This window comes from Schistocerca cancellata, chromosome 1 (genome assembly GCF_023864275.1).
Source record: "Schistocerca cancellata isolate TAMUIC-IGC-003103 chromosome 1, iqSchCanc2.1, whole genome shotgun sequence".
Lineage (NCBI taxonomy): Eukaryota > Metazoa > Arthropoda > Insecta > Orthoptera > Acrididae > Schistocerca > Schistocerca cancellata.
In genome coordinates, this window is record NC_064626.1 from 345,087,739 (window position 1) to 345,108,900 (window position 21,162).

The following is a 21,162-nucleotide window of genomic DNA, read 5'->3' on the forward strand; positions in this document are numbered from 1 at the left end:
CAAATTCCCTCCTTCGGTTTTTGTTCGCCTCCTCGCCTTCTAAACGCGGATCTCCGGGTAAACGACCTTATTTGCAGGGAGCCGAGCTGTCTGTGTGTTTATCCTGCTTTTATAGTGTCTCGTTGCCGCAATAGCGGAAAGAAGAAATTCCATCTGGAAGACGGCTAGTCACCGCTTGCAATGAAACATTATCCTCTAAGGCAGGTAGTATTTCAAAAGCAACTAGAGCCGAGTGACGCACTTACCTTGCGAAATACTAACGGTGAGGGGAAGAAGACCTCTGTAAGAGACGAGGAAAAAGGGGCTGTCGGCGTTTTTTGTTTTATTGGTCAGTCCAAAACTGCAGCGCTTTCTTTCCCTTGTTGGTATCACTCTTTTTTCTCTTAAATTCGCATTGAGTAAGAACCTCGTTTGTTTTTATTCACCCAGATATCTTTCGACACCTGTGTGTCATCTTCTGTGGGTCAGATTTGTTTCTGTAACGTATACTTCAAAGATTATAAAACCTTTTCCATTGTAGGGCAAAAAATTATAACATGGGCATTTTGTTGAGTTTGTTTAGATTGCTTTCCTGAAAATTACACTGCTATTGAAATTGCATTATTACAGACCGGTTGCTTGTGCCTCTTTTTTCGTTTTGAAAGCATGTCATCTGCAAAGTAGTCATGAGGAAAATATGTGCGTTTCGCGGTTAATAGTTGTGTGTATGGTTCAAATGGCTCTGAGCACTATGGGACTTAACTTCTGAGGTCATCAGTTCCTTAGAACTTAAAAGTACTTACACCTAACTAACCTTAGGACATCACACACATCCATGCCCGAGGCAGGATTCGAACCTGCGACCGTAGTGGTCGTGCGGTTCCAGATTGTAGCGCCTAGAACCACTCGGTCACTACGGCCGGCAGCAGTTGTGTATGTTACTGTACTTAGGTTATCCTCCTTGTTGCGTATCTCGGTGGATATCTTTTTCTAGTGCTAATGAATACACTGTTTGCTCACAGATTTCTTATATATTTTCACTATCACATTTGCTTCAAACGCATTTTCCACAAAGCGTGATCTGAGAACACACTTCCGCCTCCATATTCAGTGAGAGGTACTATGTTGCTCATTTGTTCATCGTTTGCCTTATGTTTACAAAGTGGCACTAAATTTGAAAATTTCGCCGTGCGGAGTGGCCGTGCTGTTTGAGGCGCCATGTCACGGACTGCGCGGCCCCTCCCGCCGGAGGTTCGAGTGCTCGCTCGGGCATGGGTGTGTGTGTTGTTCTTAGCATGAGTTAGTTTACGCTAGTGAGTCGTGAGAGCTGGTATTGCGTCTCTGCTGAGACTAATAGTGCCTACTCGCTGCCGCATCTCAGGGGCATAACCAATACAGAAGGGCTCCTGGGGTTGCCGACAAGCATCAGCGAACAGTTTTACTCTAACAGAAGTTGTTCCTCGTGACGTGTTCTATCTCCGTTAGACGTTTGTTTGCAAAGACTTTGAAACCCCTGTTTATCTGGGTTGTGACACTTCATAATTTACCAGCCAAAAATAACTCTCAAAACTGAATTTGTGTAACAATAGAGGAAAGATACCCAAAGTAGATTTCATAATATCTGTACTGAAACTGGATCTTCTAGAAGGAAGCCAATGTTGAAAACTTCGCGATCATTATAAAACAAGAATAAATATGTCACAGATCAGGTTTTTTATGTTCCCTGAGCATCGTAACTTTGAATGAGGTCACAAGAAACAGTGTTGCCGAAAAAATAGTCTGCGATCTCCAATTGAGCCAGTTTAAATGGACACGTATTTTGTTATAACGCCAGAGACTATGGTATAATGTACAGTGCTCCAACGTCGATTTCTAGGAAAGAGCGACTATGAAGACAGTTCGTGTTGTCACAAAACTGGAACTATCTCAGTACTCTTAGTGGATGACGATTGTGACGATGCTGCTGTCTACGCAGATTTCGACATTACTTTGGGTTTGCGAAGGCCAAACAAAGCACTCACGGTTTTCCCACTTTTTCACGAACTTAAATATTTGTGGTAGACGAAGGAGGGATCCGCAGCCTCTCCTGCAGTGCCTTCCCGAAAAAGTTCCTTTCAGGTCGTTAGGTGGGAAGCAGCGCGGAAGTTACCGCGCCGCTTTCAAATCAAGTTTTCATAATGGAGGTGACGCTCTGAATATTTAACTTCTACATGTTCTGTGGGTAAACTTGAGTTCGTTTTTAAGGCTGAATCCAACTAAAATGTGAAGTAGCAGCGAACAGAGAAACTGAATTCTTCGGGGTTCTAGTGTGGAATGCCGCTCCGTTTGAATATTGAGAGACACTCCTTCAGCACACTGGGCGAACTTTTCAAGCGAAATTTCGGCAGTTCATTTGCATTGGGCGATATAACCCTTCTGTATTCTGATATGATGACACATAGAAATCAAATCTTACGAAAAACTTGACTAGTTTGACGCGTTATACCTCGGTGCAAAGGACAGAGGCCTCTTTTCACACGATAGAGTCATTGTTACAGCCTACAAGATACAAATGATTGTGTATCGGGGTTAAGGCGTCATGTGTATTACGACGTGGAGTGCAGATGAAAGACAAATTGAAAAGTTTCCATAGTGCTCCAACGAATTTCTTTGACAGTAATAGTTTTGCAGCTTGTGGGCTTTCATCGAGGAAGTGTAATTATTTAAGAATGAAAAAAAGAGAAAACCACTAACTGTTCTGCTGTATTTATTTTTGTAACTGATAGTTACAAAAGACAGTTAATTATGGTCTGAATGGACGCTTTATCACTTAGCAAAGTTATGCTTAATGTGTGGTGTCGGATATCAGGAGATAATTGCAATGACCGTACACTCGTAAAGGACTAGTCTGTGAAGACTATGTAGCCAGAGAGAAACAACGTAGCGCAAATTCAGGAGCAGCAGATTTACTTTTTTCGTTGTTTTCCTAAATCATGAAAACGAATGAGGGAAGGGTTCCGTTGCACATCTCACAAACGGTTTATTGCACCTATACTTGCTCAAACCTAGCATCCACGTTGTCTCAGATGACCTCGTCGGCGACGGTTATTGAATCCTAATTTCCTTCATTTATAATGCGTACATGATTTTCACCATACAGGCTGTAAACCCATCCAACCCCTCCCCCCCCCCCCCCCTCACACACACACACAAACGCGTGCCGTATTCATTGTCAATAATTACAGTCTACTGCTATATCTTTTTCCCGAACGTATGCCAATGATACACTCTTGCAATGTGTGATCTAGAGGATTTCATTTTTACTGGGTTTTGACGTACAATTTATCACCACCGTAATATTCGTTTTTTCACACCGTGTCCAGTTTCATTGAGGCTGCACAAAAGTGTATACCAATAACACTTATAGCTGAGGAACAATAATTTTTCCCCTTAATTGTAGAGGAAGACCTAGACATGAATACAGTAAGCAGATTGATATGGATGTAGGTTGCATTACTTTGTAGAGATCAAGGGACTTGCACAGGATACACTAGCATAGAGAGCTGCATCAAATCAGTCCTCGGATACACCACATGAGCACGAATGGCGGAGCAAAGAAACCTACCGTTCAGCGAAATTGAGATTTCAAACAAAACCTGCGTGGCCCAGTTGGCAGTAACAGTGAAATCTTTTAGCTCTGCAGCGTACCTCACTGTGTCATTCATGCCTCCGTTTCTATGGGAGCAGCAGGTGGAGACGAACTCATTCTTGGACATGGGTAGTGTAGTGGCAAGGGATCATGGAGTTGCTGAAGATGCGAAGAACCGCATAAAGAAGGCAAACAGAAACGTTACATGCCGGTGAAAGTTGACAGTGACGACAAGAAAATAAAAGTCACAGTTGTAGAGCTTCAGAAGTAGGTGTAACCAACGCATCATAGCGAGAACAAAATAAATAACGACGAGCTCTAAACGAGAACATAGCAGATATTTGTAGATGAAAAGTATGTGAGAGAAACTGTAGATGGCTGCGGCGAACAGTGAAGAAGCCAGACGTAGCAATCGAGAAGAAAGCACTGGAATTGAATCACCAGGAAACATGGAGCAGAGGGAGGCCCAGAGAGGTGCATGGGAGAGCACAGTGGATCGGGAAGCAAGGAGAATTAGCAAGACCTGGTTAGAGTCGAGGGAAATTGCCAGAGACAGAGATGGATGGAGAATTCTCCTATGGTCGAAGGTATCAAGTGAAGCAAACCACTTTTTCATTCAGACTACAATAAGTGCAAGGTAACCTAGACTTAAGAAGGACCTACTTCCTGTGGCGCTATAACAACTGATGCTAGTGCTCTGTGCTCAATGACCAGCCTCTGAGCGTGCAATGAGGGTTGAGCTTACGATGAGCAAAATATAGTACAGAGGCTACTTTTAATTTTTTTTCTTTTTTCTTTTATTTAAAAGAGTCTGATCTGTCGCGAAATGCAAACCACAAGCCGGCCGGGGTAGCCGAGCGGTTCTAGGCGCTACAGTCTGGAACCGCGCGACCGCTACGGTCGCAGTTTCGAATCCTGCCTCGGGCATGGATGTGTGTGATGTCCTTAGGTTAGTTAGTTTTAAGTAGTTCTAAGGTCTAGGCGATTCATGGTCTTAGAAGTTAAGTCCCATAGTCCTCGGAGCCATTTGAACCAATTTTGCAACCCACAGTGAAAATCAAGAATGTTTTATTTTCAAGGTTTAGCAACGATCTCCAGCTACTTCTCTACACAGCCGCCGCTCCTACTCGAACATCTGTCGTAGTGTGGTGCCAGCTTTCCAATATCCTCGTCATAGAAGGGAAACGCCTGTGGCTTTCCCCCGATTTTATACGCTGGCCAGTAGCTTGTTGTATGACGAAAGAGATGAAAACCAGAGGAAGACAGTTCCGGGCCGCATGGTGGGTGATCAAACACTTGCCATCGAAAACACTGCAGGAGCGTCTTCATTGCAGCTGCAGTTTGCGGCCGAGCGTTGTCACGAGGGACAATGCCTGGTGACAACATTGCTCTTCGCGTGTTCTGAATTGCTCTTCGAAGAGATCATAGATTGAAACTCGCTTTCTTTCCAGACCGCCTGCATCATGGACATCTGTTCGTCCTCCTTCAAAGTCCCTGCACCACTGACTGCGCACTTTACTGTCACGCGTAACAGTTACGTTAAGTGGGTCGCACGAAATCAGGTGGAAGAATGACATCACGCACTTCACACTTGGCGGGAGACTATTGCTTTATGCGTCTTTACGTTCTGACTGTGTGCTCAGAACTGAGGAGCGCGACGTGACGCGATCGACGTGCATCCTAGAGATACTGCACAACACATCTGTGCAAGGCTTCATCGATTGCCTGCCGCGGTGGCCGTGCGGTTCTAGGCGCTGCGGTCCGGAACCGCAGGACTGCTATGGTCGCAGGTTCGAATCCTGCCTTGGGCATGGATGTGTGTGATGTCCTTAGGTTAGTTAGGTTTAAGTAGTTCTTAGTTCTAGGGGACTGATGACCTAAGATCTACAACTACATCTACATTTATACTCCGCAAGCCACCCAACGGTGTGTGGCGGAGGGCACTTTACGTGCCACTGTCATTACCTCCCTTTCCTGTTCCAGTCGCGTACGGTTCGCGGGAAGAACGACTGTCTGAAAGCCTCTGTGCGCGCTCTAATCTCTCTAATTTTACATTCGTGATCTCCTCGGGAGGTATAAGTAGGGGGAAGCAATATATTCGATACCTCATCCAGAAACGCACCCTCTCGAAACCTGGCGAGCAAGCTACACCGCGATGCAGAGCGCCTCTCTTGCAGAGTCTTCCACTTGAGTTTGTTAAACATCTCCGTAACGCTATCACGCTTACCAAATAACCCTGTGACGAAACGCGCCGCTCTTCTTTGGATCTTCTCTATCTCCTCCGTCAACCCGATCTGATACGGATCCCACATTGATGAGCAATACTCAAGTATAGGTCGAACGAGTGTTTTGTAAGCCAGCTCCTTTGTTGATGGACTACATTTTCTAAGGACTCTCCCAATGAATCTCAACCTGGTACCCGCCTTACCAACAATTAATTTTATATGATCATTCCACTTCAAATCGTTCCGCACGCGTACTCCCAGATATTTTACAGAAGTAACTGCTACCAGTGTTTGTTCCGCTATCATATAATCATACAATAAAAGATCCTTCTTTCTATGTATTCGCAATACATTACATTTGTCTATGTTAAGGGTCAGTTGCCACTCCCTGCACCAAGTGCCTATCCGCTGCAGATCTTCCTGCATTTCGCTACAATTTTCTAATGCTACAGCATCATCCGCGAAAAGCCGCATGGAACTTCCAAACTTTCCAAAAACGACATGATACTCGAGCAAAAAACATGTTCTAAAATTCTACAACAGATCGACGTCAGAGATATAGGTCTATAGTTTTGCGCATCTGCTCGACGACCCTTCTTGAAGACTGGGACTACCTGTGCTCTTTTCCAATCATTTGGAACCTTCCGTTCCTCTAGAGACTTGCGGTACACGGCTGTTAGAAGGGGGACAAGTTCTTTCGCGTACTCTGTGTAGATGTTAAGTCCCATTGTGCTCAGAGCCATTTTTGAGCTTCATCGATTGTCGCGAGTGACCGAACCTTGAAAACAGAAAATGGGCTTCGCATAGTGGAGCCCCAATTCCCGGAGCTGGCGGCCGGTCACGTGGCTGTCTGTCGTGAGAAGGCGGGCAGTCAGACAGGCGCCTGGCTGCTAATCGGCCCACATCGCGAGGCGAACGCCACGGTACGGCAGAGCACGGCCAGGCACGCTCTGCCCCCTCCGAGCGCCGGCGCCGAACAGCGCTACAAAAGAGAGCGCCGCGGCATGGCGTGGCGCGAGGTGCAGATAGCAGATACCGCATCTGGGCGGCCGCCGCGCCGCAAAGGCATCGCCAGCGCCAATACCTGCAGGCCGTTTGCTCAGCCGAGACCTCCTCAACCTCAACACTGCCGCTTCGCCGCCCCGCGCGCTTCAGACCTACTCCGAGTCCCTCACTCGGCCAGCATCCGATTCTTCTTGATCTAGGCCGGCCGGAGTGGCCGTGCGGCTTGTAACATTATGTGATTGCCTTATCATTTTAAATCATTCACTAATCGAGCAGTCGCTCGGCAACAGCTACAGTTAGCAAATAATGTTGCGAGAATGTAAAAGGTGAACGACCTGTGACGTAACTTGTTTATTGTCGAAGCGCCATCAGAGATGCAGTGAGTTATTGACTTTGAAAACCGCGGCGCAAAAAACGGACAGAAGAAGATCACTTTTACACTTTTTTTTTTTTTTTTGAGGTACGAGATATTCTCGATGAACAGTTACTCATTCTTCTCTTGTCTCCTGTAACTTGTGTCGGACGCGCATGTCTTGCCGCCGATTTATTATTGTTAAAAATAATATTGTTCTAGTGTAAAGTAAATGTGTAATACTAAAAGTGCCTAGCAGTAGATTTATTGTGCGACGTGTATGTGAAAACGTCAAAGGAATCATTACGAGAAGTGCCAGTCAAAACGGCATCCATGTTAAATCCTTCATTGCAGTGTAAGTTCGTCTATTAATTGCCATAAATTCAGAGTTAAATGGAACTGGTGTATGGACTATTCATTTACTATAGAATCTATGTCTCACTTCTTCATGAAATTAATTAATTTTCTATATGTTTCTGCCAAATAGAGAATTCACAGTCACGAATTCTTTCGTCGAGTTCGGACGGAAGTTGCATGCGGCGAAATATTTTCTCCGCGCCATATTCTACTGGTAAATGCATGATAAACTACGGTCCCTTAGGAAATTCATGTTGAGCTATCCAAAATAATTATATTTTGAATAGGCATTTACTCTCCTCTGCAATGCAACTTCCGACTGATCAGACGATCCAACAAGAAACAGCCGCACACAGTCGGCGTTCGCAAATATGTTTCCACCGCTGATTATAGCTATATGTTACAGCACAAAAGTAACATATTGTTATAATTAGCGACTACGAACGGGGACATTTATAACTGTATGTTTATGTATACACATTGCGTAAACATATCGTTATAGGCTCTAGGCGCTACAGTCTGGAACTGCGCGTCCACTACGGTCGCAGGTTCGAATCCTGCCTCGGGCTAATGTGTGTGATGTCCTTAGGTTAGTTACGTTTAAGTAGTTCTAAAGTTCTAGGGGGCTGATGACCTCAGAAGTTAAGTTCTACAGTGCTCAGAGCCATTTGAACCATTTGAATCTTGATCTAGCGGTCTTTATACTCGGACGCTGAGCCAAGTGGGGCAGCGGTCAATAGGTGCGGGTCCAGGGTTTGTTCCTGGGAGGGGACAGCTTTCCGCTCGATCTCACCCCTTCCCACGCCCCCCACTCCAAAAAAAAAGTGTCGTCACCCCTACATTTAACACACCACAGACGCCTGGGGGTGTTAATATTATCAACAACTGTTGACTTCAGTGCTTAGTACAGTAATTTTGGGTTTTGGGAGTTTATGACTCCCACGCAAGCCCCGCTCCCCTTCTTTACTCGATGCCTGCTAGTCAAGGCACTGTGTTCTCATTGCACAAATATCAGTCTGGCCACCATGATTCAGAAAAAAATACAGGCTGTTCATAAAAGGATGCCCCACGTATAAATTTTGATACTATAAACTGAAAGCATTGTAGAGTCTTGGTTCAACGTCACAAAGAGTAACTCAAACAGTTCAATTAATTGCAAGCGCGAGTACTTCTCTGCTGTTTCCGTGCTTGCACCACTACATACCCAAAATGGCAACTACTGAGCGTAAGGCGTTTTGTGTTCTGTAGTTTGCTAAGAGTGAGTCTGTTATTTCCATTCCGTTTAATTGTGATCCCCCACATGGCAGCCGGCGGAGTGGCCGTGCGGTTCTAGGCGCTACAGTCTGGAACCGGGCGACCGCTACGGTCGCAGGTTCGAATTCTGCCTCAGGCATGGATGTGTGTGATGTCCTTAGGTTAGTTGGGTTTAATTAGTTGTAAGTTCTAGGCGACTGATGACCTCAGAAGTTAAGTCGCATAGTGCTCAGAGCCATTTGAAACATTTGAACCATGTGGCAGAAACATCCGCTGATGGTACATTCAATTCTAAACGCCGCGGATGTTTGTGTAAAGGTAAAAGCACATGACGACCAAAAGTGTCTGAAGGAGATGTCGACCGTGCCAGGGCATTTTATCTTCGCAGACGTAAAGAGTCTGTTCGGAAAGCAAGACTTGAACTTACTTTGCCAAACAACACAGTGTGGAGGGTAAAAATGAAAAAAAACAAAAAAAAGTGTACAGATGCCTCCATGTCAGTTGCATCTGGTACATGCCTTAAAGGCAGATGACCATTCAGCACGTTACAACTTTGTAAACGAAGTGTTGTAGCGGAAAGATAACTTCCTTCGTCGTGTGGCGTTCAGTGATGACGCAATTTTTCATCTAAATGGGAAGGTGAATATCCGTAATGTTTGTATCTTCATGGACCTCTTCGATATCAGATACATTCCCCAAAACTAAATTTTTTTGCGCTGCCTCCCACCGTCAAGGGTACTCTTTTTTTTTTTTTTTTTTCGTTCAATCTACCGTAACAGGCATGGCTTCTCTGAATGTGTGGCAAGATTGGCTCTTTTACCCAATTAGAAGGTGAACCTGATAACTTTATTTGGCAACAAGATGGAGCCCCTGCCCACTGGCATCTGTTTATAAGCAAATTGTTAAACGTCGAAGTCCCCGCCCCGATTCTTGGAGTGCTCTTAATGGCCAATACGACAGAACTCTTTTGCGCTGGCCTCCACGTTCACCAGAGCTCACGCCATACGATTTTTTCCTTTCCAGCTTTGTAAAAGATCGCGTCCACGTTCCCCTACTACCTAGTGATATACCAGAGTTGAGACACAGAACTGAAGAGGCTGGTGCCTCCTTTACTCCAGACTTGTTCACGAAAGTATGAGAAGAACTGGATTTTTGGTTTGATGTGCGCACATAGTGAACATTTTCAATAAAAATTAAGTTAGTTTAACTTCAATTTGACGTATGATTTGCTGTAAATACTCTGAATGAAACTGTTACAATATGCCATTTAAACTGCGACATACTTCTTTTATAGACACCATGTATTTGCTTCAGCGTTGAGTCTCTTATTTATTTTACAACTAACCATCGATTTCAATCCCAAGTACTGAGGCTGTACTAGCTTTGGGCCGTCTGTAGGCAACGCAAACAGCCACTTCTTATTGCAAATCCCTCTTTTGCAACTGAACTTTTTTTTAACCAACTTCGTTCCTACTAGGCATTAGCGATGGTTTTTATTTTTTTATTCCTTTCATGTGTCAACTTGTTCTTCTGTAGACGCTAGATTCCAATTGATAGAATGTCACACTTATACACTTCATTACACGTAGCCTTTCCTGTTGCACACTGCACACGACCTTTCAGCAAGCCACGGTTCTACGATGGTCGTAATGTCATGTTCCCATTTACTTCAGCGTAGTGCAGTACCTAATATTGATGTAACAGATGCAGTGTGTTGTTCTAATTACTTCTAAGTGATACCTGTACAATCTGCAGTACGTGAATGCGCAAAAACTGGGTACATTTGCTTGTAACAATGCGAAATCCCACCTTCGTTAGTCTGTATAATCTCCATTTTTTCATACTCTTCAGTGTCCTTTCATCCCCACCATGGCAGTCTTGTAATCACAACGACGTAATTCTATCTCTTCTTCTGCTATTTGATCTACTGAATAATTGTTAGTATTGTCGACGAGACGGTCCTGTAACAGCGCCGATACAGATCACTACTTTCTCCTATGTTTTCCGCACATTTAAGTCCATCTAGGATGACTGTAAGTTCTGTTGTTAAGAGAGACTCCTCGAGGAAAAGACGGAGTGTACCATCTTCCACAGTATTGTTTCATTATACGGCTGTAAATATAACATATGTGGAGTCTGCAAAATTCTGAACAGGTCGCTGGGGAAAAAGTCATTGACTGGATGTAAGCTGACTTCATTATTCCAATATTACGCGTCTTGGACACTGCCATCATCAGATGTCCTGTAACATCACGTTGCACACAGATACAAAAGTTATATGTTGTAGCAGCAACAATCATAAACAGACTGCTGGAACATCCATCATGTTTTACGTAGACAAAAAAAAAAAAAAAAAAAAAAAATCAGCTTGCATCCAGTCAATTATGTTTTCCTCAGCGACATATTCAGCCATTTGCAGACTGTGCATATTTTTCCACAACTTCGCATACCGCTTTCGTGATTTCATGAAGCAGCTATGTAAATATAACAGTTACCGGAATCACAATGAATTACCATCACTCTTTCAACCATCAGACGCGGAGAATGGAAGACCTTATTTGATGTCCGTTCCTCTTGAGTGGGAGAGGTACGTTTCCAATCGTGAGTTCCTATTTAAAATGATGTGCGACCAGTCTCCACAACAACCCCTCAAAATGTGGAATGGATATTTAGAAAGACAGTCTAAATCGCTGTCATAAATACTCCAATAGTTATCAGCGTTGTCATTAGAGGCTTCTATACCCGCGCTACGCGTTGTCATAGCGCTGCGAAGGTCTCCTAATCACTTAGTATGGATTCCTTTAAACGACATATTTCGTACATATACAGTGTAAGTACAACGACTCAGTGGCAGAACGGTGGCCAGCGAAAATGGCACGGGCGCGTGGACAGTAGCTCCTGATTAACGTGGACCTTCATTCAATTTACATCATTATTCGCAGCTACGGATTGAAATACATTAAGCAGGAATTCCACGTCTGTAGCAGATAACCTGAATTCCATTCCCCGAGGAAGAGAAGTAATGGCCGCCTGTTCGACATACGGCGTAACAAGACACGTTGTCGCCACGGAATGTCTCTGCATACGTACAGCCAGTGTAGAAGCTGTTTGTACACTTACGCGCTTGGGCTTAGAAGTTCATCGGGCAGTAAATCATCGTGCTAACGAACAAGCAAAGATGTAGTCATATACATAAAGCTATTTGTCACGTGAACATGTCTTACTCAGCTTGTCGTAATAAGTCATAAAAACATAGGAGAGATTCCAAGATTCACGAAGCACATCATTTCGTAGTGCGCATTTTGAACTGCGTTTCTCCATGTAGTTATTTGTTGTTATATTTTCCGTGGTGGCCGAGCGGTTCTAGGCGCTTCAGTCTGGAACCACGCGACCGCCACGGTCGCAGGTTCGAATCCTGCCCCGGGCATGGATGTGTGTGATGTCCTTAGGTTAGTTAAGTTTAAGTAGTTCTAAGTTCTAGGGGACTGATGACCTCAGCTGTAAAGTCCCATAGTGCTCAGAGCCATTTGAACCATTTTTCATATTTTCCGCTGTTTCGAGATGACTTCTCGTTACTTTTTTAAATCTATGTTGCGAGAAACTAAATAGTATCTCTTCTGTTTAGGCGGGAATTTTAATGTTTAGGCCAGTTATCAGTCTTTTTTTATACGAGAAACTGTTTTACTTTTAATTTTCGCCGTCTACCGTAGTCTCCGCTACAAATGTACGATACTCGATTAGTTTCCTTTCTGATAAAGAGATAAAGCTCTTCTTTTCTGTTTGTCGCGGTATGCACTACAGCTGTAGAGCTTACTTTACGATACCGGAAATCTTTTTAAAAATACGGCCAAGAATATCACGTTATAGTCGTCACATTGTTTACGGTACATAATGCATGTTCATTTCGTCACTGGTCTAAGCCATGGGCTAGAATCAAAATTTTCACTTTATCGGATCGATCCTCTCATCGGCCGTTCTAGACCTTGTACAGTACTCGGAGGGCACCTTTTTTTTCTCTCGAACAGTTATGCTGATCCCGCGAAAGTCACCACGAAGAAACTGCTAGAGTATTGTTGGTCGGAGAGGGGAGGTGACGCGTGCACTTGTTGCAGTTTCAGTCTTCCAGAAAGCAGGACTGAGAAGAAGCAGGAAGAGCAGCCCCGAGGCGTGAACGCGCTCAGCCCGAGCGCTGTAGCAGCAGGCTGGCTCCCGTGTGTGTGTGTGTGTGTGTGTGTGTGTGTGTGTGTGCGCCGCCCCCGCCTGGGCCGGGCCCGCTAATGGATTCTCCATTAAGCACGCGCTCCACAAAACAAACAGCCCGCGGTAACACAACACGGCCCGCTTATCAAACGGCCATTATGTCCGCCCGACACCTTCCGCTGCTGGTTACTCAGGGTCAACTCAGGGGTGAACGCAGCCAGCCAGCGCAGCAAGAAAGAAAGCAGTCTGCAACACCGTCTCCCCTGGAGACGTTCCACATTTGTGCCTCGCGGAATGGCGAGCTGCTAACTGCGCGATCTCCTGGGGGGGGGGGGGGGGGGGGTTGGTCCCTTAGACGTTCTGTAGGACCGCGCTGGTCCCTTATTCGATTTTGTTTTCTTCTTCCCTTCCGCTCTTCATCCAACACAATTAGTATCCTCTTTTGTTGTCTGCTTCAGTGGTGACACACTACCCTTTTCCTTTCTCGTCTGCTTCATTGAGGTCTGGCCTATAGGCATACACATTTTTAAAATTATTGTCAGGTGATTTCTCAAAATTATGCGTTCTAGAATAAACTTATAAAGCTTGTTATGAAAATTACTTTCGTTTTGTTCTATCATGTCAGAATTCTTAGCACAATAATACATATTTCGAAGATGTAAGTAGATGAAACGCAAAAATAAAAAAAAAATCTATCGAGGCCTAAATTTTTATAATTATTTCTTTATTTTTAGGCAAATGCTAAAATACTTCAAACAGTTGTCTTAGAATCATTATGGGTACCGTCTTACATTAATTTTGGAAAATGAAGAAACCACCAACAGTTGCTTAATCCACATAGTTTTCCTGTTTGTGTTCCCGCTCGCGCAGCAGGGGGGACGGTTTTCATGGAATTTACGTTCCTCTTATGACCTTCAATTACTGACAACTGTGGGGTGAGGATAATTAAGTGTTGTCATTTTTCCACTAAGTGATAGGACTTTGAGTGTTCCGAAAACATTTATGTGTACAATAAAACATTGTGGACTAAGAAACTGTTGGCTGTTTCTTCATTTTACAAAACGGACTTATAAACCTGCGGCTGCCCCAGATGAAGAACTCCTAGCTACATCAAATTTTCAAACTTTATCGGTTTTGATTTCCTTGCAGAAAATTCATTTTTACTGTCCCTCCTCAACGGTAACTGAAATAATCAGCTATAACGTTACACTTGCCACAGATCTTTACTGACATTGTATCTGCCTTTATAAAAACTAGGTTAACTGTCGCTGATCTTATCTGGCCATATGCAGTATAGGGCCGGAAGCTTGATGACGGTTGCGTTTGAATAGATTGGTGCAGTGTTGGCTGTGCACGCCCCTCGAATGCAGGCATCCCGCTACGCATCGTTAAGTGTAACCGCTTATGACGCTGCAGACGTTGCTACTCGTTGATAACTGCTGAGCTCCCAGCTGCGTTGGAGCATTTCGGCGTGCACATTTTTACTCTCTGTACCTCTCTGAGTAAAACCAGCCTTCGACTTTCGTGATTCTGTTGGTCGTTCCATATTTCTCAAGGAAACACGGCTGTGACGATGCAGACGATTACCGTTATGGAATTTTATGCATGTATTTTAATTCATTTGACAGTCACTATTTCATTTTAATGATTTAATCACTGTTTATTTCAATCTCTTGGAACTGGTTTCCATATACTGCATACGATTAAAGCACAAAAAACATAAACAGTACTTCAACTGTGAAACTTTAATATTTCCCTGTATACAAAGTGTTGAAGCAACTTCGGAGAATGCAGGCGGGTGACGTCTACGACTACCGCCAATATTTGTACAGGTGAAGACTACGTCATCATTTGACCTTGAAAATTATGGGATGTTCACATGTCGAAATATCGGTTGTTGTCGAAGACGTCGTCCGGCCGAATTCCTGAAAAGTTGTTTTTACATAACTTCCCTGCTATTAAAAACTAATAAAATATTGATTAACGACTCTCCTGAGCATTAATCGTTTATAGTACTTAGATGAAACATTGTTCGTAGTCTTTACATTCTAATTGTACGTCTTATTTGAAAAAGAGCGACCAGAGCTCGAAAAACGCAGTTTTATTAAATAAATAAAACAAAACTTATTCAGCTAATTTAGTGACCAGTAGCTGTCAGATTAACTTAAATAAATTTGCAGCGTCACTCACAGTAGGCGATAGGAACTAACTGTACTTAAAAATTCTGTTAATTAATGCACCAACTGGAGCTTATGAGTTACAAGTAAGTAGTGGGAAGACTCCCATTCTTGTACTGTAGAAATGTACTCTGTGTTCGTCAGTTGCTCAAAGTTGTAACACAGTTTTAATTTGGAACTTCGTAACAGGTTATGACCGTATGCCGGGCTGGGAATCAGTCCCGAAACCTTACTTTTCGTGGGAAGTATTATTAGGCAGCTTGAGTTCTGCCAGTACCTCTCATCTACCGAAGCTATCCCGCAGTACTCGCGTGCAGTCGTACTCCTGGAAGAAAGGCTATCGCGGGGACATGGCTTAACCACGGCCTACGGGGCTGGAGTTAATACAGATGAGTAAAACAATAAAGTTAAATTAAAAACTTCTGTAATATTCGAATACAGTAGAGTTGTGTGCTGCTTGACACAATCTCGTCGATCAAATATCTAGGAGTAATGTTGCGAAGCAACGTGAAACGGAACAAGCACGTAAGGTGGCTTGTAGGGAAGGCGAATGGTAGACCTCGTTTATTGGGAGAATTCCAGAAAACTTTAGCTCGTGTATGAAGAAGACCGCGTAGAGAACGTTAGTGCAATCCTTTCGTGTGTACTGCTCGAATGTCTGGGATCCCCAGCAGATCCTATTACAGAAAGACATCGAAGCAACTGAAAGGCATGGTCCTAGATTTGTCACCGGGAGGTTCGATTAACGGGCGAGTATTGGGGAAATGCTCCTTGAATTAAAATAGAAATCCCTGAAGAGAAGAAGACTTGTCTTTACGAAACTTTATCGAGAAAGTTTAGACAACCAGCTTTTGCGACAGACTACAGAATAATTCTACTTCCACTAACGTACACCCCGCGTAAGAACCACTAAGACAAGACAAAAGAAATCTCGACTCTTAATGAAGTATACGGTCAGTCGTTTTTCTCTCGCTCCGTTTGTGAGTGGGACAAGAAGGGAATGACTAGCTGGTACTCACCACCATGCATCGCATGGTTGCTTGCCGAGTATGTATGTAGGTGTACAATCTGTGTGATCGATTCGTGAGATGTAAAAAATACTTGTAAGTATATTAGTTCAGTTTCGAACTGTACCAAAGTTAATAGGGTTTTATTTCCAAAATGTGACACTTTGCACCTGCTGACATTGCTGAAAAGTATTGCAGTACGGTGCGATGAATTGTAGTTGAAAGTATGAGTATGACTGGACTTCAGCCTGATAATGTGGACGGACGGATGCACGCAATTTACAGCCTAGCTATGGAAACACATCAACCTATCTTTTCGTCATGTGAGATGTTTTCATAATTATTGGTGAATGGATAAGCTGTCTCGCGTTCGGGTGATATGCTGTGTATCGACTGCCAACTTTTGTGCCTAAAAATGTAGCCGTGTTGCTTTGAAATCTGTCGTAACTAATTCTGACAGCAATAAATGCAGTACAGCTACTTGGATGTGGAAATGGAGTAACTAGTATTTATTGTTCACCGTAAAAACGGGAAAGGTATTCTCATACAGGTATGTCGGAAACTGACTTGTTTAGCTGGTCGGGTCTTGCTTAGGAACTATGGTTAGCACACAATAAAATGCAGAAATGCTCAATGCGTGACGATAGAAATCAATGACAGGCAAGACTTCCAGCTGTTTACTTTGCCGAAGGGGCGCCCTAGTGGCGGGCGCCGGCGTCTGTAACTTTTACGCTCTGTAGCCCGTCGTTGGATGACGTTTGCAGACACGGATTCCTGTCCTCAATTTGTTCCTTAAAACACCCTCTACAGCCTCTTGAAGCTTGCCGCAATATTTCTGCGACACCCTGTATTAAAAAATCTTCCTCCTGATTCAGTGTACCTATTAGTGGAAACCGTATCAAAATCCGTACAGTAGTTCTTGAGATTAGCCTTCACCTATCTCTAGAAAAACCCGGCGGGAACTTTAATTCGTGATACACAGTGATAATCGACGACTTAGCGAAGACCGCTGCTCAAAACAGCACATTTAAAATCTTATTACCGCCAACAGACCTGAAGACCATAGTTCAAAGAAGAGCAAGATGCTAATGGGAAGACGAATATCAATTAACGATACGCAGTAAAGAGAAGTATTATGGTCAAGTACAGCCAAACATTCTCTCGACACCCTGGCTCCGAACAGTTAAAGGAAATACAAAGTTCCATAATTCGCATGAGATTTAACCACAGAACATTCCCCAGCAAACCTCGTGAATACAGGTTCGAGATAATCTTTAGTGATAATTCTTATTGTTAATGTGGCGTAGGAGACATCAGCCGTGTTTTTTTCCTCCCGATGTGAACTGTTGACAAACCAGCAAATTGATTTCATGCAACAGTTACTCTGATCTAATTAAGTGTTACAAATTAAGTGGCAGGTTTCCTTCTTCAAAATAACACTCTATATTGCATTTAAAATTCAGTATGAAATGTTTAAATCAGTGTAATCTTAAATTTGCCCATGCTGGATAGAACTGATTAAGGTCGGTGATTGAGATATAAATTTATGAAACAGTATTTTCAAATTCAGTTACTTTTACCTAAAATTTACCAGCACGACGCGTTTTGGCAACAGGCTGCCATCATCATGTGCTCTACAGTAAATTAAGCTGACGTATGATGAGGATTTTTTGCTTGTTGGATGTGTCAAAGTGAGGTTATGTACCGAAATTTACCCCTGTACTAAAGTAAAAGAACCTTTGTGTACAGGGTTATATTTTGGTACATAGCTTCACTGGCACACCTACCAATAATCCTCACCATGCATCAGATTAATGTACAGGTAACAGTAGTGCAGCTGATTATGGCGGTATGCTGCCGAAACGCGTCCTGCTAATACATGTTAGTAAAGAGTGGCTGAAGCAGTAATATTATTTCATAAATGCAACCTTACCGTGGAAATTGCTAGAATATTCCTCAATCGCTGAGTGATTGCTTTTAGTTTTCGTTAAAGAAAGTCATCCAGATGAGTGCTAAAGGAAACTATTAAATTTCGATTACAAAATATATCACACAAATCTAAAAGCTGCCAATTCAACTAAATACCTTGGGATAATGTTTACGAACAACTTAAACTTCAACGATCACATAGATAATGTTTTGGGGAAGGCGAATCAAACTAAAACTGAACTCCTGCCGAATAGGCCAGGAAGGCCCAAAGGTACCGATCGGCCGCCGTGCCATCATCAGCCCATAGACGTCAGTGGATGCGTATATGGAGGGGCATGTGGTCAGCACACCGCTCTCCCAGCCGTATGTCAGTTTCTGAGACCGGAGACGCTACTTCTCAGTCAAGCAGCTCCTCAGTTTTGCCTCACAAGGGCTGAGTGCACCCCGCTTGTCAACAGTGCTCGGCAGACCGGATGGTCACCCATCCAAGTAGTAGCCTAGCCCGACAGCGCTTAACTTCGGTGATCTGACGGGAACCGATGTTACCACTGCGGCAAGGCCGTTGGCTGAAGGCGAATCAAAGAGTGCGTGTTACTGGCAGAACACTCAGAAGATGCAACAAATCCTCTCTTTACACTACGCCTCTCCATTCTCTACTAGACTAATACCGTGCGGTATAGGATCCTGACCAAATAGGATTGACGGAAAACAGTGAAAAAGTTATAAGAAGCGGAAGACCGTTTCCTACTATCGCGAAATAGGGGAGAGAGCGTCACGGAAACGATATGCGAGTTGGAATGGCAGTTGCTAAAACAGGGGCGTCTGCCGATGTGGCGAGATCTGTACACTCTCCAACTGTTTTAATGATCTTTCCTTCGTGGGCGACCACGGTCATGTAGAACTGTTTGAAAGAAATTTCCTCCGATTCGCAGTTCATTTTATTTATATTACACACTCATGATTTCGGCCTCATAGCCATTCTCAAGTACATTTTGAAATGTTAAAGCATGCCTGACCCGATTGTGACATGTTATCGTCGACGCTTTTTGGCGTCGAAACTGGTAACTCGTTTCGAATAAACGACGTTGAATTACAGTACAACTGTTGTTTCAATTATCGTTATTCGGGTAGTTCATGTCCAGCCGCTGTCCCAATGCCCTCGATGGATTACCAGGGACCTTGCCGGATAGGACTGAAGGAGAACATTGAAAAAGTTGGAAGAGGAGCTGCTGGTTTTGTGCTATCGCGAAATAGGGGAGAGAGTGTCCCGGATATGATATGCCGCCGGAGGTTCATGGCGTTATCTCTGGCTGAAGACGTCGCGCCATTCTATAGTTCTTGCCTGCAGCTCCCTCTATGGCCACAAGATATAACGGGAGCACAGACCTGGCGCCACGGCCATTCGCTCTTGCTCGCTAGCTGTGTTAATATCGAAGTGTTATTGGATAGATCTTATATGACAACCTTGGGCTTAGAACTTAGTTACGATTTGGATTGCACTGTGGATTTGTGAATTGTATTGTGAACTTAATTACGTAGCTACTTGCTATGAGAGCAATAGACGGTGCCTGCTTCAGTGTGGAGAATAAAGAGAAGTAATCTTCCTGATAGTTGGTGCCTTACTTTGAGACTAATATTTTCTCGGCCATCAGATCTTGCGTCACACCCCGGTCACGTCCTGCTACCAATTCCAACTTATGTTTGCCACTCCAGGCAGACATAAAACACATACCCTTAGGGAGAAATGATCGTCGAAATAAAATAAGAGAAATTAAAGCTCACGCTGAGAGATTTCAGTGTTCGTTTCTCCTGCGTGGTCTCCGAAGGTGGAACGGTAGAGAAATACTGCGAAAGTGGTTCGATGAACCCTCATCCAGGCATTTAAGTGTGAAGTGCAGAGTCGTCATACCGATTTAGACGTAGAAAACTGGAGTGTGGTGGGCCACGAATACCGGTTGCAGATGCGACGCAAGTTCTCGGTAAACCAGACCAGAGTAGTGAAGTTGAATCGCCCGGAAGAAATCGTGACAGTTGACAGGTGACAGGTGACGAGTGCGAAGGCAGAGGAGCGTAGAGGAGGTAATGCGGCGATACAGGGTAGGTGCAACATCCGGACGTCTGTGCGGGAGAACAAAAAGACCAGAACGAGTCGTGTCAGCGCAGGAAACGGCGTGGAGAATGACAGCGTGGGTGACGAGGCGGTGCAGCGGGCTGCAGCCGGCAACCGGAGATGAAGTGTGGTTGCGGAGCGGCGGGGAGGGGAGGGGAGGGGAGGCGCCGTCCCGAAAACAAACGCGCGCTGACGTGTTTATTTGTGGCGTGTCCCATCCCGGCAGCGATTAGCTCTGCCTCAACCGCCCCCCCCCCCCCCCGGCCACCCGTTCCACCAGGCAGCCTCTCCACTGCAATTAGCGCCGCTCGCCGGTCTCCTCTCTCCTCGTTGCCCGGCCGCAGTTGGCCCGCAGGCCCGTAGACTGGTCAAGAGGCCGCCGTGGCCCGCTCTCACAGCCTCTCCATCAGCTCTGCTATCAGCGACGGCATTCCTGCGCGTAGCTGGCGCGTAGCAACTGCAAATTTTTGCCCCGATCTGCGATCGCGTATCCGCGCGTTCTTTGGCTGCGCGGCTTGTGCACGCGATCGGCAGCCTACAATTAAACTTCTTCCGCGTGAACGGCGTTATTTCAGCTCTCGTTTAACTTCCAGTGCAGGTGCTCCCGATGCGAGTTGCTGAGTGCCGTGCTCCGATACAGCTGGCGTGTGGAGCAGCAGAGTGTTTTTAAAGCTGCCTGATTCACTTGCTGGTCGAATGCTTGAATTGGCGCGACCCATTTAGCTTACCCCTATCGACTGGAAACAACACGATCGCAAATTGCCCAGTGGATCGACGATTGGTTCAAGGACTGTCAGTTGACATTGAACGTAAGTAAATATACGACACTGCGTATAAATAAGTGAAGATACCCACTACTGCCGGATTACACTCGCGTGGAAACAGTAACTACCGTAAAAATACCGAGCAGTTACGTAAACTGCAATGACGACGTAAAAC

General features: G+C 44.5%; 1 protein-coding gene and 1 pseudogene across 1 annotated transcript in view; one reads left to right on the forward strand and one right to left on the reverse strand.

The window, feature by feature from the left end:
- Window positions 1-21,162, forward strand: part of LOC126173477 (tyrosine-protein kinase Dnt-like) — a 581,953-nt gene that overhangs the window by 379,806 nt on the left and 180,985 nt on the right. The window lies entirely within an intron of this gene.
- LOC126100101 (5S ribosomal RNA) lies at window positions 18,563-18,680 on the reverse strand (annotated as a pseudogene).